Raw genomic sequence first — 12,056 nt, 5'->3', positions numbered from 1 at the left:
CACCCCGGACAGCCGGGCCCCTCCTTTGCCAGCTGCCCTTCATTAGACACTTGGGTCTGTGCCCACTGCCAAACTGGGAAGGGCCGCCTTCCCCATTCCTCCATCTCCCACACCTCCCTGCGTGCTTGGGCAGCATAGTCAATGCTTTGCTTTCTGGACTTTAAAGCCAGGAGAAGGAATCAAATTCTTGGGCAGAGGCCTTCTTGGCATTTTCAGAGCCCTGTGGTTGGCGTGGTTGAAACTTGAGGTAAGCCCAAACCTGAGCAGGTTGGGCCACACCAGGGCTTACAAAGGCGGATGTGGAGATATTTTCCACCTCAGCAGCATCCTGCTGGCACCTTACCAAACTCTCCTTTGGAGGAAGCATCTTCTTCCCCTCATTCTCAATGAATTGCATCCAGAGATAACTAAAATCAGGTATATCTGGTTTCAAGTTCTCTCTTGCAGCCATGGTAATGGGATGATGGGAATTTCACACTTCTTTCTAAGGCTACCACTCTGCTGTGGTTCCTGGAGGGCAGCAGGAACAAGGGTTAAACGTGCCGCGATTCCTCTCAGTTTTCACCACCTGTAACAAGAGCAGACAGGTGTCTCTTAAGTAGAAAGAGAAGCAGAAAGTAGAGAAGAGGAAGTTCTGCATAGCAGGTACCCTTGTCCTGCTCTCATGAGGGGGACATGGGGGGATCCTTCACTTATGCAACCACTATTTAGTGCTTTTGGCATGCTACCTAGACATTCTTCTAGGTTTTGGGGTCAGAGGCGAGAACCAACACATAAAAATTCTAGGCCTAATGGAGCTTACCTTCCAGATGGGAGAGACAGATGATAAACTTGTGGACTGACAAATGATTAGAAATGCTAGGGGAGAAAAATTAGACAGGGAGGAGACCAAAGTAGTAGGACAGGTGCTCTTTTAAATAAGATGATCAAGGAACACCTCTGGAGGAGGTGACATTAAGCAAAGGCCTGGAGGAGGTTAAGGAGCAAGATATCCCAACAGGCAACTTTCAAAACAGAAAGCACAGCAAGTACAAAAACCCTGAGGCAGGAATATGCCTGAGTGCACCAAGAACAGCAAAGAGACCAGAGTGGCAGAATGGAGAAGGTAAAGACAGGGAAGAGGAAGGGGGGAGGGGTACAATTCTGGTGAAGCTTTTACTCTGAGTGAGTTGGGAGCCATTAGAGGCTTTAGGGTAGAAAAGTGAGGTCTTCTGACACACAGCACCACTTTGACTGCTAGGCTGAGTATAGACAGTACTGGGTAGCAGAGACCAATTAGAAGGCTATTGAAATAATCCAAGAGCAAGAGGATGGGACTTTGAGCTGGAAGATAGGGATGGAGGAGATAAACTAACAGGGACTCCTCATAGATTGAATATGAAGTATGAAGAAAGGAAGACTGAGGTTTTTGGCCTGGGCAGCTGGAAGTATGGAATGCCGGAGCAAAGGAGAAGACTTCTAAAAAAGCAGGTTGGGGTTAAAAATCAAGAAGGCCAAAGAGAAAACAGGAAAGGACACATAATTTGAACAACTCTCAGTTCTCTCGGTTTATAGATGAAGAAAATATCTCCTTCATTAGGGTTGTTTTAAGGATAGCAGTGAATTAATGCAGTGAAACATCTAGCCCAGTATCTGATAAATGGTGAGCAGCTAAGAATGTTAATTTCCTCTCTACAAATAGGAATTTCATACGTATCCACTATGCCCTCTGGGGATGAAACAGAGTCATTGTTTTAGAGGAAATCAGTCTTACTAAAAGGAAAGGAAAAGGAAAAGAAAACAGGAAAGAAAGGACATGAAATAAAAATATTAAAACAATGGACTATTACTCAGCCATAAAAAAGAATAAAATCTTGCTTTTTGCAACAACATGGATGAAACTCGAGAGTATTATACTATGTGAAATAAGTTAGAGAAATGCAAATACTATATGATTTCATTTATGTGTGGAATTTTTTTTTTAAAAAGGGCACCTGGGTGGCTCAGTTGGTTAAGCCTCCAGCTCTTGGTTTCACCTCGGGTCATAATCTCACAGTAGTGGAATGGAGCCCAGTGTTAAGCTCCATGATCAGTGCAGAGTCTGCTCCAGACTGTTTCCCCTTCCCTCTCCACCCCTCCCCACTTGTGTTCTCTCTAAAAGAAATAAAATCTAAAAAAAAAAAAAAAAAAAATCAGATTCATAGATACAGAGAACAAACTGATGGTTGCCAGAGGAGCAGGGCATGGAGGTAGGGGACAAAATAGATGAAAGAGAACAAGAAGTACAAACATCCAGTTATAAAATAAATAAGTCATAGGAGGGTGCCTGGATGGCTCAGTGGGTTAAGCTGCTGCCTTCGGCTCAGGTCATGATCTCGGGGTCCTGGGATCGAGTCCCGCATCGGGCTCTCTGCTCAGCAGGGAGCCTGCTTCCCTCTCTATCTCTCTCTGCCTACCTCTCCGTCTACTTGTGATTTCTGTCAAATAAATAAATAAAATCTTTAAAAATAAATAAATAAATAAATAAGTCATAGGAAAGTATTGTACAGCAGGGGAAATACAATCAATAATATTGTATTAACTTTATATGGTGATAGATAATAACCAGACCTGTTATGGTGATTATTTCACAATGTGTATTATTTCAAATATATTTCACTATATTATACACCTGAAACTAATATGATATTTTATTTCAATGTATTTCAGTGTAAAAAGATAGGACATGATAGTCATTGGAGGGAAAAAAAAAAAAAAACAGAAGACATGAAATTCAACAAAAGTGTCTAAGACAATTCATGTGATAGTAAGTTCTCCTGAGTTCTACTTCCTCAAGGAGACAAACTATCAGAGTTTAGTATTTTGGGAAAGGAGTTTGAAATATGATAAGTTTGTAGTAAAGCAGAAAAAAATATAGCATATGTAATAAGCAAGAAATATTTATTGCTACTCCTTTATAAAAACTTATTTCAAATGAGATGTAACAGTAGAAAAAGTCAAAAGAACAGAGAATTCTAAAAAATAAAATTTAAGAAAACACAAATAGCCAGTGTATTTTAAAAGTCCAACTATACCAATTACAGCTAGAATGAGAATTATTTTTGATTTATAAATTTGACAAGATTAGAAAAATTATAAAAATAATATTGTTGGATGTTGGACAGTATCATATCATGCTGAAGGAAGTTACAGTAATTTTTAGAAATGTATATCTAAATATTTAAAATGTTTGTAGTTTTCAAACAAATTTTGCTTCTAGGAATTTATTCTAGTATTCAAATATTTGCCAAAACTTTATGTATAAGAATGTCTATCACAGTATCATTTAAATGCAATGAAAAGAAATTACTAAGTATCCAACAAGACAGAATTATGATAAGCACTAGATATTATGGTGAAGTCATGTTTTAATACTATAGGCAGATTTTTTTTTAAATATTGATGAATATTAAATGAAAATGTGTTCAATTATATAAAATAAGCCTACGACAAAACAGTTATTTTTTTAAAAAATGTTATTAAAGCAGGATTCTCCTTAAAATGTTACTTGTTCTCTCTATATTAGGATGACCCATTTTTATTCTCTTTGTTCTTTTCTCTATTTCCACGTTTTCTGCCATAAGCAAGTGTCGCTTTCTCTAGGGGGATAAAAGGCTATGTGTATGATGAGATTCAGTGGATACTCCCGAAGTTTTCCAAGGTGGTTATAGCAATTTACACTCCCACTGGCAATACAGAAAAAGTTCTAGTTTGAAGCAATGCATTTTTAGAATGATGGATCCAGTAAACAGTCATTGATTTGAACTCTACTATTTTAGAGGTTAAAATGATTAACTAAGTAGAAGTTAGGAATAAGCACATTGGGGGTGCCTGGGTGGCTCAGTCAGTTAAGCATCCAGCTCTTGGTTCAGGTCTCCATCTCACCGTCATGAGTTCAAGCCCCTCCATGGGCTCCACACTGGGTGTGAAGCCTACAGGAGGGAGCGAGCGAGGAAGGGAGGGAGGGAGAAGCACGATGGTTGTGACTGCATATATTAGTAATATAATATTAACCTTTTCTAGATTGTATTTTTCATTAATTTGTCTCAATTATTCTGACCCTCTTTAGCTTGTTACGTACAGTATGTCCAAGCACTCATATTAGATTTCTTTAATGCAGAAGAGCTGCATAAGACTCCCTTCTTTTCTTACCTCCTTTATCCCTGCTTAAAAATGTGACCGTATTTTGGGGTGCCTGGGTGGTTCAGTCGGTTAAGCATCTGCCTTCAGCTGAGATCATGACCCCAAGGTCCTGGGATCAAGTCCGACATCGGGCTTCCTGCCCAGCTGGGAGCCTGCTTCTCCCTCTCCCTCTGCCTGCCACTCCCTCTGCATGTACTCACTCTCTCTCTCTCTCTCTCTCTCTTCCTATCAAATAAATAAATAAAATCTTTTTAAAAGATGTAATCATTTTGAATTGCATTATCTATTCCCCCATATATTTAAAATATTTGATATTTTAAAATATCAAAACCAATGCATTACATGAAAAAAGAGCAGTATCTCATTAGTACTTGTAAACAGTGTTCTTTCACAGAGCTCATGGGACTATAGTCGTATCTTAACATCTCTGTGAGGAAGTGAACAAAGGCTATCACCTCTGTTTAACAAAAGCAGAAGGTCGGGGCAGCATAGGGAAGTGAGCAGTCTGAGACGAGGCTGTCAAAACAACCTCTTCATTGACCCAGATACTTTGGAATCTACACTAAAAATTTTAGGACACGAAGACGTTATCATTTTTAGTCAGAGTCAAGCTAAATTTAAATTATCTTCTGAAGTTGGTCGCTTAAAAAGAGCTTAGGAATGAACAATGTGTGTCTTGCTAAAATATTAATCATTCTGTCAAGAAATTTTTCTAACAAATACATTAATAATAATAATAATAATAAGCCATTGCTTTTGAATGGTCTCATCTCCTGCGGAAATTATCTAGTGGTCAAGGTCTATTCCACTGATGAGTCCTGTTTGTTGTAAAACTCTTCACAAATCCATCGGTCTTCTCCTTTAAAGTGAATCCCTTGTTGCAGGTTAATGGCTTAGGCTCTGGAGCAGATGCTGCTGACAGAAATATGTTCAAATCCCAACCCCACCGCTTCCCAGCCATGTCACTGGGATCAAATAACTAAGCCACTTCATTTCTTGTTGTGCCTCCGTTTTCTCTCTAAAAAGAGGGAATTATAGTACCTTCACATCATTCGTTTGTGATAAGGATTATGTAACTTTCTGAGCACAGTGTAGTGCACATCATAAATACTCAGACTTAATTTTCAAGGCAATTTTTAGGAATGTATCATAAGGAAATAATTCTAAAAGTGAGTATTTATTTACAAGTATTACCATACCAACAAGGATTTACAATATCAAAATTTTGGAAATCATTTATCAAATGGGAATAAACTAAAATTATGTTCTATCCCAACATAGTCTATCACACAGTATGATCTCAGTTTCATAAAAATATGAAATAAAATCCATGTGCACATTCAGGGCTACAACATATGATTTTATAAGTTGTTCACTGCACAGGGTGCCTGTCCTCAAGGCATGAGATCTGATATCTGGCTGCCCTGTGCTTATCACCCTGCCCACCGTGGAACAGAGCTGCATTCACCTAGAAAACAGGATGCCTCTTTCCAGATTGCCCAAAGGGGCAGTACAGGCTAGCATCACCCATGTGTAAATATAGACATATAAAAGACTGAAAAACACAGGGATGCCTGGGTGGCTCAGTTGGTTAAGTAGCTGCCTTTGGCTCAGGTCATGATCCCAGTGTCCTGGGATTAAGTCCTGCTTCAGGCTCCTTGTTTGGCAGGGAGACTGCTTCTCCCTCTGCCTCTGCCTGCCACTCTGTCTGCCTGTCCTTGCTCTTGTTCCTCTCTCTCTTCTCTCTGACGAATAAATAAATAAAATCTTTAAAAAAATTTTTTGAAAGATTGAAAAACACAAACCAAAGCATTAACACTGATTACCTTGAAGTACCAGGACACTAAGAAATATTTTCTTCATTATAATTTTCTGTTTTCCAATTTTCTATAGTGAGTGTGTGTTGCCTTTATGATTATAAAACAATAAATTTTAAGTTTAAAAAACTAGTTGTATTGGGGTGCCTGGGTGGCTCAGTTGTTAAGCATCTGCCTTTGGCTCAGGTCATGATCCCACGGTCCTGGGTTCGAGTCCCACATTGGGCTTCCCGCTCAGTGAAGAGCCTGCTTCTCTCTCTCCCACTCACCCTGCTTGCTTTCCCTCTCTTGCTGTGTCTCTCTCTCTGTCAAATAAATAAATAAAATCTTAAAAAAAAAAAACTAGCTGTATTAAAATGCACAAATCAAAACTATAAGATAGGCCCTCACACACATAAGGTTACCTACTATCAAAAACAAAACAAGGGGGGCACCTGGGTGGCTCAGTGGGTTAAAGCCTCTGCCTTCGGCTCAGGTCATGATCCCAGGATCCTGGGATCAAGCCCCACATCAGGCTCTCTGCTCCGCGGGGAGCCTGCTTCCTCCCCTCTCTCTCTCTGCCTACTTATGATTTCTCTCTCTGTCAAATAAATAAAATCTTTAAAAAAAAACAAACAAAGGACACACACACACACACAAAAGCCAAAAATAAGTGCTGGTGAGGATGTGGAGAGAAAGGGGAATCCCTGTGCCCTGCTGGTGGGAATGCAAATTGGTACAGCTACTTCCTCAAAAAGTTAAAAATATAATCACCATCTGATCCGGCAATCCCACTTCTCTTAGCCAAAAGAATTGAAAGCAGGATCTTGAAGAGATATTTACACACCCATGTTCATAGCAGCAGTATTCACAATTGCCAAGAGGAAAAGGTGGGAAACTCTGGCATTGCCCCTGACTAACTACTAGGTCATGCCTACTTCCTGGGGATAGTAACTGGTCCATGCAAGGAACAGAGTCTGGGTCCACTCAGTCCCAAGAACTGTCCCAGGTCTGGAGTTCCCCCTGGGATCAAGCTAAGACCACCACAGTTCAACTTCTCACTCAGCAGGACCCTGCTCCCTTGGCTTCTCCATAGGTGTTGAGCCTAAGACCACATTCCAAAAATCTCCCCCAAATGCAAATCTCTTAGGATCTATTATCTGGAAGACTCCACCTGGAACTCTTATTAAAAGAAATCTCTTCCGGGATGCCTGGGTGGCTCAGTTGGTTGAGCGGCTGCCTTCAGCTCAGGTCATGATCCCAGCGTTCCTGGGATCGAGTCCCACATCGGGCTCCTTACTCAGCAGGGAGCCTGCTTCTCGCTGTCTCTTCCTGCCATTCTGCCTGCATGTGCTCGCTCTCTCTCTCTCTCTGACAAATAAATAAATAAAATCTTAAAAAAAAAAAAAAGAAAGAAATCTCTTCCTTTCCTGATATTCTCCTATATTTTCTTCTTCAATTTTATATTTCATCTTTTATAATACATTTGGAGTTTATTTTTAGATAAGAGAGGGATTTGATTGTATTTTTCTCCTTGTAGTAAGCTAATTTTCTCTGTACCATTTACTAAACCAATATTTCTTTATTGATTTTATTTCTCTATAGCAAATTCCCATATATTCACGGTTCTGTTTCTTGACTTTCTACCCTGACCTCTTGGCTTAAAGATTTGATCCTGTGACACTGTTTCAATTGCTTTGGCTTATTTTTCAAAACTGCTATTAGATATTAACCAAATACATTTTAAAATCACTTTATTGATTTACCTCCAAAAATCTTTCTGGGATTCTTTTTAATTATAGTGCATCTATAGATTAATTTTTGAGGAATTTAATCTTCAAAATGTCTCATCTATTTGCAGGATATTTTGCTTCATTTATTCAGTATTTTTAAAATATCCTTTAATGGAGTTGTACAATTTTAAATAATTACTTTTTGTATTCTTTAATAGCTCAATTTCTGTAAATCATACGGTTTTGTTGCAATTAAAATATTTTCTATTAAAATTTCTAACTGGTCATTGTTGGTATGGAGATACGAAATTTATTTTTATATATTGATCATGCATCTGATTTTCTTGCTGGACTCTTTTTGGCTCTAAAGGTTGGTTGAATTTGAAGAAGGTTTTTATATATTATCAACATCTGAAAGGGATATGTTATACTATGTTGTAATGTATTCATCATTTTTTCCAGTCATCCAGCATCTCTAAACAGTGTCCCTGGGCATTACAAGATGCTTCTCTCCCTTTAGGTCCCTGATTCCCATAATAAAGGACAGAAACTTGGTTTTGTCAGACACTTGTACGATAAAACACAGACTTTAAAAGGGACATTAATGAAGTAAAGAAGAAAGCAGAATCTTGCAGAGTCATTCTGAAAGAGAAGAAAGAGAGATCAGGTTGTGGCATAGATTCTTGTGCTAATACCCAGGGCTGAGATTGGTAGAGTGGACAGTTCACACTGCAGCGTCTCTGCCGAATAGTGGTAACAGCAGTAGCTCAGCTACAGCAGATCTACAGTATGTTCTGGGTACAGTTCCTAGTTCGTTTCCAAATTTCTAATCTGTTGTCAATTTCATAGGCTCGGTAAGCTACCTAGTATTGGTTAATAAGTGATTTAATAAGCTAGTTTTTGTAGATTTTAGCAGAACTGACAGGGTTATATTCTCATCTATTGTTGCCTTTTTACAATAAACAAGATACCAACTACTAACTTGAAAGGCAGTGGTCATGGTGGAGATCACGATGTTGTTCTCAAACCTAAACAGAATACAAAGCAGATGCTGCTAATCGTTGACCCGATTCCAAGTCTCTATTTTTTCCTTTCTACCAGAACCTAATTTTGTTTATAGAGGCAAAAGTGCAGCTGTACTACCACTAAAGGTCGTCATGTAACAGCCATGCCAATGGGATGCTAGACAATGTCCCTATGTGAGCTTTCAGAAAGCCTAGCTGGCTAAGTTCCATATCTCTTTGTCCCTCTCTCCACTCCCTTCTTCCTGCCTTGATCGCGGTTACCTAAGAAACAAAAGTTACCTTGAGAGGATGAAGTGGGAAAAAGCTCGATGTGTGAGATGATGATCAGAAATTAGAAGGGGCCTAAACACTGAAGATTTGTGAGGACATGTCCCAGAGGTGCACTGTCTTCCTCTGGACCTCCTGCTGTGAGTAAATGCCAATCCTTGTCTGTTTACCACTGTTGTTCTGGGGTTTTGTTGTTTTTTTTATATATAGGAAACACATTCTTAAGTAATAGAGCATCTAAAATTTTGCTCCAGTATGACGTTTATTATAGATTTTTGGTTGGTGTCCGTCATTAGGTTGAAAATTTTTCCTTAGATTCTAGATTGTTATAGATATCTCCTTTCTGACATTCCCAGAATGGTTGTGTATGAGAAGGACCAAGCAGTCACACTCAGTTCACTATCTTCTATAGAACTAGAAGTCTTTGGTTTAATGCATGAAACATTACTACAAATATATTTATGTGAGTACATATAAATATCTTAAGGATAAGGAATACATCAGGTGTGTGTATATACATATACTTTCTTCCTTCCCTTCAATATTGTACACACATTATTATACAATAATGTACCAGACTCTAGAGTGCCTGGGTGGCTCAGTTGCTTAAGTGTCTTCCTTCAGCTCAGGTCATGATCCAGGAATCCCAGGACTGAGTCTCACATTGGGCTCACAGCTCAGTGAGGAGTTTGCTTTTCCCCTCTCATTCTCTCTCTCTAATAAATAAAATCTTTAAAAAAAAAAAAAAAAAAGAAAGAAAGAAAGAAAGAAAGAAAAAAGAAACTACCAAACTCCAAATCTGCTATTAGTCCTAGAGGGAGCCATAAAAATGAATATAACATCATCTCACCACAGTGATCCAGAAAAGAAAATAAACTGTCTATGTTAATCATTATAGACAAGGTATAACAGGTTTAGAGTTAAAGGAAATTTTTTAAAGGAAATTAACTTTAGATGGGACTACCTAGAAACTTCTAATATAACGGTACTTGAAAGTTCTAGCTCAAGATGGTAGTGTAGGAAGATCCTGACCTCACCTCCTGCCATAATTATACCAAATCAATAGCTGCATATGGAAAACTTTTTTCTGGGGAAAAAAACAAACACAAACTAGCTGAGCAAATCCGATGTATCAGACAAATGAGGGGGAGAAAAACCCACATTAAAGTGGGTGGGATAGAAAATCTTTAAAAAAAAAAGAAAAAAAAAAAAGGGGGGCCGGGGGGGTCAGTGGGGTAAGCCTCTACCTTCGGCTCAGGTCATGATCTCAGGGTCCTGGGATTGAGTCCCGCATTGCGCTCTCTGGTTGGCGGGGAGCCTGCTTCCTCCTCTCTCTCGCTCTCTCTGCCTGGCTCTCTGCCTGCTTGGTCTCTCTCTGTCAAAAAACAAATAAAATCTTTAAAAAAAAAAAAAAAGTGGGTGGGACAGGCTGAGACAATCTCATCAAACCCTACTGCTCACACATAATGCAAAATCAGGAGGACAATCAAAACCTGGAGCTTCTCCCCGAGGAGCTAAGGGTTTGAACTGCACATTGGTTGCACCAGTGTTCAACATCTGTACCTGAGGGGTAAACCCCAAAATGCCTAACTTTGAAAAACAACAGGGCTCATGTCCACAGACCAACAGGATTACCGAGAAACAGTTTTTAAACAGCTCACAGACTCAAACTCACCCAACACAGGGACCAGTGCAGAGGCAGTCAATTTAAAGGAGCCCAAATTTTATGTGAAGAATACTTATTTGATTATCTTAAACACCGGTCTAAAGTGTAGGCACCTAATTTAACACACATCAAGGAACCTGCTAGCGTACTCTCTGGGGCTAGCATGTGCCATCTGCACTCTCCTTCTGCCTCACTCCAACCTACCAATATCTCCTTGAAAGGAGAAATTACCTCTTCTAGTACCCCAGTTTTTGTAACTGTCATCAGAGGACACCTCTAGATCACATGGTTCTAATAGCCAGTGGGACTTAAGGCTCAGTCCCATAGGACTATATATGTTTGCATACTTTAAAAGCTGCTCCCTAAAGGCATGGCTTCCAATTGGCCTAAACCTAGGTGCTGATTGATATCCTCCCCAATTGGGAAACTGCTAATTCTTGGTATACCTTCAACTACTGGGAGGCACTAAAAATGGAATTGATAGCTTGTGTAACCACAAAGGTTTGAGAGACAACCTAGAGCTAGGGTAAGTTTAAACAATAAATTTCATCTCCCACACAAGGTCACTCCTCCAGGGCTAGGAGAGGTGGTTGTTTTATCTAATACATCAAAATCAACACAGAGTTTAAAAAAAAAAAAAAAAGTACACACAGAGGAATGTGTTCTAAACTGAAGAACAAGACAAAACCTCCAAAAAAAGTCTTTAAGGAAACAGAGATTAAGTGATTTACTTGATGAAGAGTTTAAAATAATGGTCATGAAGAGTCTCATTGTACATGGGTAAAAAAAAAAAAAAAAAAAAAAAGAATAAACACAGTAAAAACTTTAACAAAGGTAGAAAATATAGAACTACCGAAAAGAAGTCATAGCACTGAAAAATACAATAACCAACTGGAAAATGTACTGGAGGGATTCAACAGCAAATTAGATGAAACAGAAGAATGATCTGTGAGCTTTAAGAGAAGGAAGTGGAACTCACATCCCATCAGGCAACAAAAAGAAAGAATGAAAAAAACTGAAGATACCTTGGGGACTCATGAGACAACATTTGCATTACAGGAGTCTCAGAAGGAGAAGAGACAAAAAACAAGGCAGAAAACCTGTTTGAAAAATAATGGATGAAAACTTCCTTAACTTAGGGAGAGAAACAGACATTCAGATCCAGGAATCCCAGAGTCTCAAATAGGACGAACAACAACAACAAAAAAAAAAAATCCACACCAAAACGTTTTATAACTAAAATGTCAGGGACACCTGGGTGGCTCAGTTGGTTAAGCAGCTGCCTTCAGCTCAGGTCATGGTCCTGGCGTCCTGGGATCGAGTCCCACATCGGGTTCCTTGCTCCGCGGGGAGCCTGCTTCTCCCTCTGACTCTGCCTTCCACTCTGTCTGCCTGTGCTCGCTCCTGC

Source organism: Mustela nigripes, chromosome 1 (assembly GCF_022355385.1).
Source record: "Mustela nigripes isolate SB6536 chromosome 1, MUSNIG.SB6536, whole genome shotgun sequence".
Lineage (NCBI taxonomy): Eukaryota > Metazoa > Chordata > Mammalia > Carnivora > Mustelidae > Mustela > Mustela nigripes.
Note: the sequence above shows the minus strand (reverse complement) of the source record.